Below are 16,019 nucleotides of genomic sequence, written 5' to 3'. Positions count from 1 at the left end.
AGGGGTCGCTATGAGTCGGGTTTGACTCGACGGCACATAACAACAACAACAAGGCCTAAGATATTGATCTTTATGCACATTTTATTTTTGATGATTTCCATTTTTTCTAGATATCCATACTGCATACTTTCCATGCTATGATTATTAATGGAAGTATGGATGTTTACAGCTTTTTTGTTTGTTTGTTTGTTTTTTATTTTGAGTGGGCCACATTAGCAAATGATGGTCCTGAAAACTGCACTCTATCCATATCCTTAAGGTCAACTACTTTGAGGAGACAGCTTTTTCCCAACAGTATTTTGAGTGCCTTCCAGCCTAATGACCTCATCTTCTGAGACTATATCAGACAATGTTCCACTGCTATTCCTAAGGTTTTTAGTGGCCATTTTTTTTTTTTTTTTTCCAGAAGTGGACCACCACATCCTTCTTCCTAGTCTATCTTAATCTGGTAGCTCCACTGAAACTTGTTCACCATGGGTCACCCTGTTGGTATCAGAAATGTCGGTGGCATATCTTCCAGCATTAGAGCAACACACAAGCCACCCCAGTACAACAAAGTGACAGACAAGTGGTGGAGGGGCAGTTGGTTTCACACATAAAATGATATAGAGTTTATACAGATTGGAAACAAGAGTGTTGATTCCTTTCTTTCTGTCTCTGGGCATGAGAGCTTGAAATAGGGAGGGAGAGCAATGAGGAGGAGGATGGAAATCAAGCTAAGCTTATATGATCCTTTTATGTCTTCTTTCTTCTAGATCTGCAGAGTTCTTTTTATATATACCCTCCTGTGTTCCAGAATGTCTGGTGTGTAACCAACAGAGAGAATAAAGGGAAACTGAGTCCTATGGTAGGACTTATTCCAAGTTCTTTCTCTAACTTTACAATATTGGTTATTTGCATAACCACTTTTATTTGCAGTGTTTTCATCTGTTGAATGGGATGAGTATGACTATCTTCTTTGTTCATAGAATTATTGTCTGTATTAAGATGAAATACTATGAGAATACTTAGAAGTATGCACAGAATATGCAAGTAGTCATTAACTTTGTCATTAAAATGCAAGTGTTAGAGGATCAGCAAAAAGAGAGAGAGAAAAGAATGACTCTTCAACATTAGCACAGCCCTGAGATCTCATAGGGCTCTCAGTTGAAGACAATGTATTGCTCACTCCTGTAGGTGTTTTACCTATTTTCATAACTTATGCCAACAAGGGTAGAACTTTCATCTTTCTGCTTAAAGCCAAGGAGGACTTGAACCCTAGGCTACTAATCACAAAGCCTGGCAAGAAAAATTCACTTCTCTCTAACTTCAGTATGGAATATAGAGGTTTCTGTCCCTATTCTCCAGGACAACTACAAACCTGCCTTTTGGTTCTGGGTTTCAATATTTTTGGTTTATTTTGTTTTCTTTGCATTTCTCTTCTAAACTACAATCAAAGGTTTTATTTATGGCTTTTAATTGTTGGATAATATGTGAATGGTGGCTAACTGTGCATAGTAAGTCTCCAAATATACTTATTAAATTATTAGTCTTGACACTCTATTTACCCTTAATTCTACTAGAAATAATATTAGGGTCTTGGAGTTTCCAGTTCTGATCCAAATTCAGGGAATCTAGACACTTTTGTCTGAGATTCAATTAACATGATGGCACTGTACCCACAACTGCCATATTTATAGTCTTTTTCATATATTAAACCACTATCTAATTGTTCTGTCCCATTAACTTATGTCATTTACCAGAACACCTTTCTGAGGTATCTTGGGATCTAAAGTAATAACTAGATTGTTATTTGGTTAGTAAAATATTAGGGCAAATTGGTTTGGTAAATTTGAAAAGTATTTCTTTTTGGGTGGTGCTGAATAACCATTGACAAGTTCTTCTTATTAAATTGACTATGTTTTCAATCACCACACTTCTTTGTCCTTTCAAGGGAAATCGAGACACACAAATATAAATTACAATTTTCATCAGCCTGTGAAATTCCAGTTAAGACATCATGCTGATCCCAGTTAGACTGACTTGATTAAAGAGAGATATTTATTCTTATTTCTGCAAAAATGCATTTTAAGTTATTGCTTAAGGTGGAAACATAGATTGTTTCTAGAGATGACTTAGTTCATGCATTTTATGGTCATTTATGTTGACTTTCTCTCTCATCATGGAGCCCTATTGATGGGGTGGTAAGGTAGGTGGTGGTAAGGTGGTAAGTAGATTAATACCTATAATTAGGTATTAGTCTTTTAGTGAGCCTATGCCCCTGGATTATGACTTTCAAAGATTCTAGTCAGCTTTTTTTCTCCTTTAGGTTTAAGTTTAGAGAGGGCTTTACTAGTTGCATAGAGTTGGTTTTGACTTATGGTAAGTTCATGTGTTCCAAAGTACAATTCCATTTATAGGGTTTTCAAGGCTGAGACCTTTTGAAAAAAAGATTGTGAGACTTTTTCTGAGGCATTTCTGGGTGGGTTTAAACCACTAACCTTTTTGTGAGTAGCCAAATGATTAACCATTTGCACTATGCATAGTCTCATCTATACAAACTAACAACAATGTAATGCACTGCCATCAAGTCTGATCCGACTCATAGCAACCCCTCCTTGGGTTTCCGAGGTAGTATCACTATGGAAGTAGATTGCCCAACCTTCCTTCCAAGGAGTGATTTGCACCGCCAGCCTTTTGGTTAGCAGTCAAATGCCTTAGCCACTATGCCACCAGTCTCATCTATAAAGAACTAAAACCTCAAAAAACAAAACCACTGTCATTGAATCAATGCTAGTGACCCTATAGGACTATAGGGAGTAGAACTGTGCCATAGAGTTTCCAAGGCTGTAAATCTTTACAGAAGCAGATTGCCTCATCTTTCTCCTTCAGAGTAGCTGGTGGTTACAATCAAATGACTTACCCACCTCACCACCAGGCTTCCTACTATAAAGGACAGTTGATTATTTCCCTTCCCCTAGACATGTCACTTAGTTTCTGGTTAAACCAGTCTTGATTAGTTTTTGTAAGACAGTTTTATCTTGAAGGCAGTCCTTTGTTAAGGAGAATATTATGCTATGTGTATATTACAAAATGGTTAGTTTCCATCTCACTCAGCTAGAACAGGAGGAGACTTTCCTCTTATCTTTATAGAGAAAAATCAGTGGAGCTCCCAGAGGTAAAACTCACAAAAATTTGACAGGCCTCTAAGAATGCTCCCCATAGTTTTTACTCTTTAGCTACTTTACACTGAGCCCCAGCAGTTTATCAACTACAGTTTAAATATCCCTACTATACTGGCTAAAGGAGCTCTGGTGGTGGCATTTGATGACTAACCAGAAGGCTGGCAGCTCAAACTCACCAGCCACTCCTTGGGAAGAGAGCTGTAAAGATTTACAGCCTTCTAAACCCAATAGGTGTGACTATGAGTTGGAATAGACTTGATGGCAGTGGGTTGGGCTTTATTTTTTGGACTATCATAGCTACAATGGAGAGTTTCTCCTCATTGGTTTCTGCTCCAGGTAAGCTGTGATTCTTTGTACTCACCTCTCTCCAGTTTTCAGGGCAGTGGCTGGCCCAGTGGCCTCAACTCTCTGATGGATCTAAAAAGAGTGGTTGCTTTCCAGTTTGTTCAGCTATTTTTTTGTTAGGAAGGAAGTGATGTTAATTCTAGTTCCTTAATTTTTTGGAGTATGACTCACTTCAATTTAAGAAGGTTCCCCTCTTTCTGATTTTATCTTCACTTTCTCATGGCAGAATGTATTTCTAAGATATATGACCTTAAGTAACTTATAAACTTGTAGGGAGAAATAATTTCTTTTGCTACTGAATAACACACTTATGTTCATTTCTTCTAATTAAAAGCTTAGTTCATGGCTCTGCTTCCTCCAAGATTGATCCGTTCTTATATTATCTTCAACAGCTTGAGTTAATAGGTGAGTTTCATACTAGTGAAATGACAAGACTGGAGGAATCCAAAAGCTCTAGCACATAAAGCATTCCACATGAGAATTTTATTCTTCTATGAGAGAAAATATATAGGCTTCCAACATGTATTGGCTCAGAATTCATTTTTGATTCAGAATCTCATCTCATATATGAATTCAGTAAAATGAAAGGAGAGAAACTATTAATGAATGAGGGAGAAAGATGTCTTGGAAAATCATTTAATTTTCACCCATTGCAGTAATTCTTTTGAAAATTACCTAAATAAATGATGTATTTAATAAAATTTTTTTGAAAAAGTTTCAGATTATTAAATGATGTACTATTTATAACATCAATAGATTAAAAAAAAAAAAAGATTAGGAAGGGATAAAGAAACAGTAACAACAAAAATGAACCCTCTGAGGCAATAAAAAAAACTTAACATTTCACATATAGTACATTATACTATTGTGATATATTACAGAATTTCTCCATCTCAAATTGGTAATGATATAAGTTCTGCATATGCCTCAAAAGGAATAGCGGCAGCCACTTCAAATTTTAAGTGAAAATGAGCCTCTGAAATGTTCAGTTCTTAAGAATAGGAACCAGATATCATTCATTTCTTTATTTTTTTTTCTACTACCTATCACAGCACTTGGAACATAATAGACTTAACCCAAATTTATTGAATTTAACTAAAAAGTTTTATAATTACAAAGATGGTGTCAATATAAAATCAAAGACTGACTTGATCAGGAAGACTGAAATCTATTTCTCTATCTAATACAAATTTTCAGTTTGACTTGGAATATATATTTGAAAAATATTTTGATTCCCACCAGATGGAGGATTGTTTTCCATTTTTTCTAGATTAGAATCCAGAAACTAACTGTTTAAGTATGTGAAACAAACCTTTCTTCAGTGAAAAAATTCAGACTTTTGTACTTTGGTTTCTGTTTGTTTTAAACCATATTTTCTGAAGTATACCTTCTACTATCAAAAATGCAACCACCATTTGTCATTATGGAAAGTCTGTCTTTCTCTTGCAATCCTTTCTAATGTCCAACTCACTTTTTTTTTTTCCTGTTCCCTTCAACTATGTTCAACTTTCCATCTAGAATGTTCCAAATCATAGCAACCCTACATATAACAGAATGAAAGACTGCTCATTCTTACTCCATTGTCACAATTATTGCTTTGTTCAAGCCCATTGTTGCAGCTATTGTGTCAATCAATCCCATTACGGATCTTCCTTTTTTGCTGACCCTCTACTTTACCAAGCATGATGTCCTTCCCAGAGATTGGTTCCTCCTGATAACATGTCCACCATACATGAGACAAAATCTCACCATCCTCACTTCAAAGGAGAATACTGGCCATACTTCTTTGAAGAAAGGTCTGTTCATTCTTCTGGCAGTCCATAGTATATTCAATATTCTTCACCAGCACCAGGATTCAAAGGTATCACTTTGTTAATCTTCCTTATTCATTGTCCAACTTTCATATGCAGATGAGGCAATTGAAAATACCATAACTTGGATCAGCCACAGGTTAGTCCTCAAAGTGCCATCTTTGCTTTTTAATACTTTAAAGAAATCTTTTTAGCGTTTTAAAGAGGTTTGATTTCTTGACTGCTGCATCCATGGATTTTAATGGTGGATTCAAATAAAATGAAATCCTTGACAAAATCAATCTTTTCTCTGTTAATCATGATGTTGCTTATTGGTCTAGTCTTTATGTTGAGATGTAATCCACACTGAAGGCTTCAAGAACTCTTCACTTCCAGCAAGCAAGATTTTGTCATCTGCATATTTCAAGTTGTTAATGATTTTCCTCTAATCCTCATGCCATGTTCTTCTTCACATGTTTCACCTTCTCGGATACATGCTCAGCAAACAGATTGAGTAGGTATTGTGAAAAGATACAATCATGACACAAATTTTAACTGATTTTAAATCATACAGTATTTCTTGTTCTGTTTGTATGAGAGAACTTCTTCTATGTAGAGGTTCTCCATGAGCACAATTAAATGTATTGTAATTCCATTCTTCAAAATGTTATCCATAATTTTTTATGATCCTCACCGTTGAATACTTTGCATAGTCAATAAAATACAGGTAAACATCTTTCCAGCATTCTCAGTTTCAGCCAAGATCCATAAGACATCTACTATGATAACCCTCATTTTATGTCCTCTTCTGAATCTGGTTTGAATTTCTGTGTTAACATACTGCTGCAACTGCTTTTGAATTATCTTCAGCAAAAATTTAATTATGTGTGAAAATAATGATATTATTCATTAATTTCCACATTCTGTTGGATCACTTTTCTTTGGAATGGGCATAAATATGAATCTCTTCCATTCAGTTGGCCAGGTACCCATCTTCCAAATTTATTGGCATATATGAGTCATTGCTTTCAGACATATATCCATTCATTTGAAACATCTCAATGGGTATTCCGTCAATCCCTGGAGCCTTGTTTTTCACTAGTGCTTTTAGGGCAACTTAGACTTCTTCCTTCAATAACAATAGTTTTTGATCATATGTTAGGTCTTGAAATGGCTGAACATCAGCAAATTCTTTTGGGTACAGTGACTCTGCATATTCCTTCCATTTTCTTTTGATGCTTCCTCCATCGTTCAATATTCTGCCAGTAGAATCCTTCAATATTGCAAATTGAGGCTTGCAGATTTCCTTCCATACTTTCATCTTGAGAACTGTCATATGTCTTCTTCCCTGTTGATTTCCTAATGACAGTTCTTTGACTAATCTTCAGTTTATCTTCTGACATCTACTTTCATCTTTTCTTTCTGCTCTTTTTAATGACATTTTGCTCTTTTCTTGTATGAAATCATTAATATCATCCCACAACTCATTTGCCCATTGTTCATTAGTGTTTATTGCAGCAAATCACTTCTTGAGGTGGTTTCTAAATTCAGGTAGAATATATTCAAGGTGATATTTTGCTTTTGTGGACTTGTTTTAATTTTCTGTTGCTTCAACATTAATTTGCATATGACAGAAAATTGGTGGTCTGTTCTATGGTTGGTCCATGGCCATTTTCTGATTGATGATATTGAGGTTCTCCATTGTCTCTTTCTAGATATAGTTGACCTGATTTTTGTATATTCTATCAGGTGAAGTTTATGTGTATAGTCAATTATTCTTGACTGAAGCTATTTTTCATGAATATGTCATTGGTCTTGCAAAATTCTATTGTGTGATCTGTAGGGTCATTTCTGTTACAGAGGCATTATTTTCCAACTTCTTTGTTTCAGAAGGAAAGTTGGGCAATCTACTGCCATAGTGATACTAACTCAGAAACCCAAGGAGGGGTCACTTTGAGTTGGATCTAACTCGATGATAATGGGTTTGATTTTTGGTTTGATCCTTCTTTGTTTCCAACTTTCCCATTCCAATCACCAGTAATTATCAGTGCATCTTGATTGCATGTTTGATCAATTTCACACCACAGAAGTTGGTAAAAATCTCCAATTTCTTCATCTTTGATATTAGTGGCTGGTGTGTAAATTTAAATAATAGTCATATTACTAGTCTTCTTTGTAAGTATAGGGGTTATTAACCTATTACTGACCACGTTGTGCTTCAGGATAGATCATGAAACTTTCTTTTTGATGATGAATGTATTGGAATTTCCCTTTCATTTGTCATTCCCAGTGTAATAAACCATATGACATATCTGATTCAAGATGGTCAATACTGGTTGATTTTAGCTCATTAATTTCTAGGATATAGATTTCTGTGCATTACCTTCTATTCTTGATGACTTCCAATTTTCCTAAGAAGTTCTGGTGGCTTAGTGCCTAAGGCATTTGGCTGTTAACCAGAGGATTGGTGGTTCAAACCCACCAGTCACTCTACAGAAAGAAGATGAGGCAATCTATTCCTGTAAATATTTACTGCCTTGGCAACTCAATGGAGGTGTTGCTATGAGTCAGAATTTAGTCAATGACAGTGGGTTTTTGGTCCAATTTTTCTAAATTAACACTTTTATATCCATATTCTGATTATTAATGGTTATTTGCAGCTGTTTCTTCTTATTTTGAGTGGAGCTACATCAATAAATGAAGGTGAAGAAAATTTTACTCGATCCATCACTAAGTTTGATTCTACATTGAAAAGGCAGCACTTCCTCAATTTTATATGAGTGCCTTTGAACTTGAGGAGCTCATCTTCTGGTACTGTATGAAACAATGTTCCACTGACAATCATAAGGTTTTCAGTGGTTAATTTTTTTTTTAGAAATATGTCACCATGCCCCTCTTCTTAGTTTGCTTATTCTGGAAGCTCTGCTGAAATCTGTCCACCATGGGTGACCCTGCTAGCATTTGAAATACCAGTGCCAAACTTCTAGCATCACAGCAACAGACAAGCCACAATAGTATGACAAAATAACAAACAAGTGGTAACGTGAATAAATAATCATATTAAAAATTAAAATAGACTTTTAAAAGGAAATACTTCATCCTGATTGAAGACTATATGTTTTCCTGAGGTACATGGACCTTGTGAAATTTATTTTGGCTGAAAGGAACTCTGGCTGTACACAGGTTACACACTCACTTGCTGAAAGAAAAGTCAATCCACCAGCTTTCTCCATAAGAGAAAGATATGGCAGTCTGCTTGCATAAAGATTACACCCTTGGAAACCTATGGGACAGTTTTACTCTGTCCTACAGTGCACTATGAGTTGGAATCAATAAAACAACAATAGATTAATTTGGTTAAACATAGATATTTAAGGCTATCCTAGCCACAGAGAAGCAGTGGTAATATGATAAATAACCTTGAGATAAATGTGTTATGGCTATATGTGATCTGATCAACTGTGAATTCTGCTCTTGGTCATCTACATGAATGGTAGATGTGTATAAAATGAAACAATTACCCTTCAGAATTTGCTTGTAGTATTAAAAGCTGAAAATAATATATTTTCTAACAATATAGTAATTTTATGTTTTGTTAGGAATTTCCATCCAATATTGACTGAAAAGATCAATAGACTATCTCAGCATGTTATGCTGGGCATTTATTTACTATTGCCACTGATGCAATAAAATTAAATTACAGTACTTCATCAGCCCATGCTATCCTGTACTTAATTTACTCACAGTGTCATTTGCAACAATATCTTGTAGGTTCTGTGGAAATTGTGAAGATATTCCTCTAACAAGTAAAAGATGTGGTAGAAGATGAGAGAGGAAGAAGAAGAGCTGATACTATTCATGGCTGAACCATGTGGCCCTAAAGCAGTGTACTATCAGGACATGTGTCTGTTCCAAAGATCTTCACTCTACTTCCTTTGTTATCTTTGCTACTCATTGTCATTGGTATCAGTGCTTCTGAAATTCTAATAAAAATATTTACATCATCACCATCCATATTACTTTAGAATGCAAATAATGCTAGATATCTTTACAAAAGCTTCTTAAAATACAAAAGATACCACACTCTTAGAAATTATGATTGGAGTTTAATATTTTCCCCTTGGTGTGTAGTATATTGGTACAGAATTGTGTGAAATATATTGGTTACTTTTATTAATTCATTCATGTAACATAACATTCATTTAATAGATTTTTTATTTATTGTCTTACCTTCAACTCATAGTGTGTTTGGTCTTTGGATAAACACAATCTGTGGCTAGAAAAATCATATTTGCTTAAGAAAGAGAACTCACTTTGTAGATTACTAGGGTGGGGAGGGAAGGGGAAGGATTAATTTTGGGCTTTTTGGGGCCCACATGCTGACGTGAGTCAGGGGAGAGAAGTATAGAAAGTCTGTGACCACCATGATAACATTAGGAAAAGGGAAGACACTGAATTGTGCACATAAGAGATAGACAACAGATGATACTATCAACCAGTATATCCACAATACAGCATTACCACTAACACCAAACACTAGGCTACAGATAAACACATAAACATCTGAGAAGATCAGATAGGGGTCAGTGAACAGGAGTATACTCTAGACCAAGAATAGATTCAGTGGAGGCTATTCTTGCACAGATGCCAGTAATACAAAATATTTGCAGACCTTACAGAAATGACAGACATAAGACAGACATAGAGTAATCCTTCAGAGACATCCAGACACTCTGGGAGAGACATCCAACAGATCTACCAACTCTGGACCATAGTACTGGGGGACACCCGACTCAATTGGCACAACAAAATACATAAAAACCTTGTTCCTCATCCTATATTGATGAGTAATGACTGGGGTCTTAAAAGCTTTCAAGTGGGTCATCTAAGATGCAGCTATTTGTCTCCTATCATCAGAAGTGAAGAAGAGAGCAAAGAAAAAAAAAAAAAAAAAGGAGGCATATGGATGGAAGCAATAAGCCCTAGGACACGATGGCCCTCAAGACCAGAAGAACTAGATGGTGCCCAGCTACCAATGCCAACCACTCAGGAAAAGATCAAATCTGGAGATCCTAGAAAGAGTGGGAGGAAAAATGTGGAACAAAATCCAAAAATTCAATAATGACCAGAATTACTAGTCAGATGGAGTCTGGTGAGACCCCCAATACTATGGCCCTCGGATTCATTCTGGGCTCAAAACGTAACCCCAGGGGCTGACTCTCAGCCCAATAGTAAACAAGATGTACATGCAGACACTCAACCCAGGGTGAAGCATCCACATACTCTATGGAAATGCATCCCTTAGAGCAATTGACCACGGGGCACCAAGGGGGCAACATTTGCACAGAGGAAATTATAAGGTCATGGAAATTTGAAGAAAAATTGTAGAATGGCCTTTAATTGCTACAAAAGAATACATGGAACTAGATTCTCTCTTACATTTCATTGTACAGATAGAAACTCAAAGCTGCGATTCTTTTCTATTACTTCAGATATCTAGAAAGAACAAAGAGGAGTTTTTAAAATCCTTAAAAAGGAAGCAAAAACAAGCAAATTTTCTATAGAGTAGCCACTGCAAAGCAGAATATCTAACTATTTTTTGAGTATATATTAACAAACTAATTGTTCCAGCAAATTCCATAATATTTCTTCTCTTGACTTTCATCTAATGCCTTAAATTCCCTTCTTGTGCCCTAAACTTCCAAATATTACTCTCTGTCTTCACTCTGATCTTATTAGAGCTCTCTGTCCCTTGTTGTTGTTGTTAGTTGCTGTCTAGTCACTTCCGACTCATAGTGACCCCATGCACAGCAGAAAGAAACACTGCCTGATCCCGCGCCAGCTCCATGATCTTTGCTATATTTGAGCCCATTGTCCCAGCCACCATGTCAATCCATCTTGTCGAAGGTCTTCCCCTCTTCCGTCGACCCTCCACCTTACCAAGCATGGCATCCGTCTGCAGGGAATGGTCCCCTCTGACAACATGACCAAAGTAGTGACACAAAATCTGGCCATCCTCGCTTCCAAGGAGCATCTCATTTGCACTTCTTCCAGGACAGATCTGTTAGTTCTTTTAGCAGTCCATAGTACCTTCAACATTCTTCACCAGTACCACAACTCAAAAGCATCAACTCTTCTTTGGTCTTCCTTATTCATTGTCCAACTCTCACATGTATACGAGGCAATTGGAAATATCATGGCCTGTGTCAGGTGCACCCTAGTCCTCAAGGAGACATCCTTGCTCCTCAGCACTTGAAACAGTTCCTTCCCAGCTAACCTACCCAATGCTACACATAGTCTAATGTCCTGACTGCTGCTTCCTGTGGCCTCGATTGTAAAACGAAGCAACATGAATTCTTTGACAACCTCAATCTTTTCTCCATTTATCGTGATGCTGCTTATTGGTCCAGTTGTGAGGATTTTTGTCTTCTTTATATTGAGATGTAATCCATACTGCAGACTGTGTTCCTCAATCTTCATCAGTAAGTGCTTCAAGTCATCCTAACTTTCAGCAATCAAAGTTGTATCATCAGCGTGTCTCAGGTTGTTAATGATTCTTCCTCCAATCCTGATACCACGTTTTTCTTCATATAGTCCAGCTTCTCAGATTATTTGCTCAACATATAGTGTAAATAAATATGGGGAAAGGATACAACCCTGACACACCCCCTTCCTGATTTTAAACTATGCAAGTGTCCCCTTGTTCCATTCGAACGACAGCCTCCTGGTCAAGGTACAGGTTCCTCATGAGTACAATCAAGTGTTCAGGAATTCCCATTCTTCTCAATATTATCCATAATTTGTCATGATCTACACAATCAAATGCCTTTGCATAGTCAATAAAGCACAAGTAAACATCTTTTTGGTATTCTTTGCCTTGAGCCAAGATGCATCTGACAGCAGCTATAATATCCCTTGTTCCATGTCCTCTTCTGAATCCAGCTTGCACTTCTGGAAGTTCTCTGTCAATATACTGCTGCAACGATTTTTGAATTATTTTCAGTAAGATCTTACTTGCATGTGCTATTAACGATATTGTTCTATAATTTCCACATTCTGTGGGATCACCTGTCTTTGGAATGGGTACAAATATGGATCTCTTCCAGTCAGTTGGCCAGGGAACTGTCTTCCAAATCTCTTGGCATAACTGAGTGAGTGCCTCCAGTGTGGTATCCATTTGTTGAAATATCTCAGTGGGTATGCCATCAATTCCTGGAGCCTTGTTCTTCGCCAATTCATTCACTGCAGCTTCGACTTCCTCCTTCAGTACCATTGGTTCTAGATCATATGCCACCTCCTGAAATGGAGGAAGATTGACCAGTTCTTTTTGGTACAGTGACTCTGTCTATTCCTTCAATCTTCTTTTGATGCTCCCTGCATCATTCAATGTTTTGCCTTTAGAATCTCTCAATATTGCAATTTGAGGCTTAAATTTTTCAATTCTTTCAGCTTGAGAAATGCAGAGTGTGTTCTTCGCTTTTGGTTTTCAGACTCCAGGTCTTTGCACATTTCATTATATTAATTGGCTTTGTCTTCTCAAGCTGCTCTTTGAAATCATCAGTTCAATTCTTTTTTCTTGTCCTTTCTTCCATTTTCTTTAGCTACTCTCCACTCAAGGGCAAGTTTCAGAGTGTCTTCTGTCATCCATTTTGGTCTTCTCTTCTTTTGTCTTTTTAGTGACCTCTTGCTTTCTTCATGGATGATGCTCTTCATGTCATCCCACAATTCATCTGGTTTCCGGTAATTGGTGTTCAATGCATCAAATCTATTCTTTAGATGGTCTCTAAATTCAGGAGGGATATATTCTAGATCATATTTTGGCTCTCGTGGACTTGTTTTAATTGTCTTTAACTTCAAGTTGAACTTGCATATGAGCAGTTGATGGTCTGTTCTACAATCAGCTCCTGGCCTGGTTTTGGCTGAAGTTATTGAGCTTTTCCATTGCCTCTTGCCACAGATGTAGTCAATCTGATTCCTGTGTGTTCATCTGGTAAAGTCCACGTGTACAGCCACAGTTTGTATTGTTGAAAAAAGGTGCTTGCAATGAACAAGTCATTGGTCTTGCAAAATTCATGTCCCTTAGAGCCACCAATACTGCTTCTCAGCCTCTAATCAGTTGTCTTGTGGGTCTTCTTTTGGCTGCCAGTCTGTCAGTTCCCTGTAAACATGCACTATCCCCAATGGTCCCTGAGTGTGTTCACCGCCTTACCTATGCCTACACTCACATCCACTGCATTCCAATCCCAGTATGGTGAAAACATCATTCCTGAATAAAAATGAACCCTGGCCTCGCATATATGTACTTGCAATTTTATACTCTGGGTCTGAGCATCAACCATGAGCTTCAGTTGAGTGAGAAATACTATAGAGCAGGTGGATTTATCTGGATCTTCTGATTTGGTTATGAAAAAAAGAACAACTACTACATTATTCTTACCCAAAGCCAGGCCCAGAGTAACCAATTAAAATCATGGGTTGAAGTTATTATTCCAAAACTGTATTCCCATCCTTCTAACCACCCTCCACTATAAAACTGGGACAAGGGGAATGTGAGGAGGAATATATATGTATATTTTGCTTGAGAGAAAAGGAATATATATGTATATGTTGCTTTTTTCCCTTCACTTCTCCACTTCTCTTTGCTGATCTAGCTCTGGACTGAGTCAGAAACTTCATTTGAATGAGCTTTTTTGTAATCTAATGGAAAGACAGTAAGAACCTAAGAGAGTGTTTCTAGGAAGGAAAACTATAGAACTGTTTTAAAAATGAGAGGTAGTACCTTCATGATAAGAGAATCCCTATCACATCAGAGAACAAAGGAAGCAATTGGAGTCAATTACAATGAAGGAGAACATTCCAGGCCTAAGACACTTGACTGCTAACCAGAAGGCTGGCGTTTCAAACCCACTAGCCACTCCTCAGAAGGAAGGTTGGGCAATCTACTTCCTTAGTGATACTGCCTCGGAAACCCAAGGAGGAGTTGCTATGAGTCGGGTCCGTAACATAAGACATAACAACAACAACAACACTCACACCATCTTCTGACTTTTGTTCTCTCTCTATCCAGACTTGGAACCAATATCACTTACTTTGATCATTCTCTAACCATTCACCTCAATGTTATATTGTTTCATCTTTCCATCTTACCTTCTCCGTGAAGTTGATTCTGCCTCATGGCCTCCCATATGTGTCAGAATAAAATTGTGTTTCATAAAGTTTCAGTGGCTCTTTTTTTGGAAAGAGAGGGCAGGGCTTTATTCTGAGTAGACTTTAGGTGCAAATAAACTTTCAAACTTTAGATTAGCAGCAAAGAGCATTAACTGTTTGCACTATATAGAGACTCTGCTATAACCTATAACTGTAACCCTGGTTAAAGTAATCATAGCTTCCCCTATTCTTTTAAAAGGCCTTAGAACAGCTGGATAAAAATACATAATGTGATGACTGATGTCACCGTAAATTCAGTATCTGCTGCATAAGCTAGAACCATCTATATTTTCCTCTTTTATTGACAAAATATCCCCCAAATGCTTTTCCCCTACAGTTCCATTTCCTTCTCCTTCTGTTCCCTCTTGCTTAAATGAGTGATAGATTTTAATTGTTATCTCAGTTTACAATCAGAACTCTGGGATTTCAAAATTAACTTTCTTTCCTTTGAGCTTCTTATAAATACCCGGAAAAAAAAGTCTCATTCCATGTTCTACATTGTTGTGTTCTATTCTATACAAATTGATGTTTAGATGCCAGTTGTCCAGCTGTACCCAGATTCTTACCTATAAATACTTTTGCAATTTATTTATTTATTTAATGGATCTTTCATATAGTCTTAGGTGAAATTCTCCTCTAGGCAGTAATGACAACATATTTATAACTTAACTCTTCTCCAATTCATGTACTAACTGGACTTGGTCTCTTGGAAAAATTCCAGGTGACGAATGGCTGCTGAGGAATTTAGTGGTCTTAGCTGAATCTTTAGGTCAGAGTTTATGTCCAACTCCAGAAGAATCTGAGATATTTCAGATTCAACTCATCTGGCTTTTTTTCCATGAGTTTTAAAATCATTGTACTTGAAATGAATGTGAATTTTTCTGGCTAAACTTGTGAAGATTCTCATGAGAACTCAACACATCTCATCACTAAAAAGAGGGAATAGTTACAATACTGTTTTCACTCCATTCCTCATCCCAGTTAAGCATCACTAATATTTACTAAATTTATAGGCACTAAGTGTTAAAATGTTGTTCTAGGTTGAGTTATCATTATAATTATGAGTTGTATATGACCAATCAAAATGGTATGGATTCTGTTTAAAAAGAGGGAAAAAACAATCACCAAATTTTTATGAAAAGGAAAGATACCCCAAATAAGCAAAGCACTACTAAAAAAGAAGAATATAGCAAGAGTCTTTATGCCTTCTGATCTCAAAATCCACCAACCAGCCAGAGTAGTCAAACCAGCCTGGTACTGGTAAATGAAACGCATACAGAACAATGGAATAGAACTGAGAATCCAGAAGTAAATCCATCCACCTATGATTAGCTGATCTTCCATAAAGTACAATAATCTACTAAATGAGGAAGAGATAGTCTCTTTTTTTTAAAATTTATTTATTTTATTTATTTTATTTGGGTGAAGATTTCCAGAGCAAATTCACTTTCCATATAGCAGTTCACATATACTTTGTCTCATGTCATTGACCACAGTTTACCACAATGCAACA

Source organism: Orycteropus afer, unplaced genomic scaffold (assembly GCF_000298275.1).
Source record: "Orycteropus afer afer isolate SDZICR_OR568_19922 unplaced genomic scaffold, OryAfe1.0 scaffold00161, whole genome shotgun sequence".
NCBI lineage: Eukaryota > Metazoa > Chordata > Mammalia > Tubulidentata > Orycteropodidae > Orycteropus > Orycteropus afer.
Note: the sequence above shows the minus strand (reverse complement) of the source record.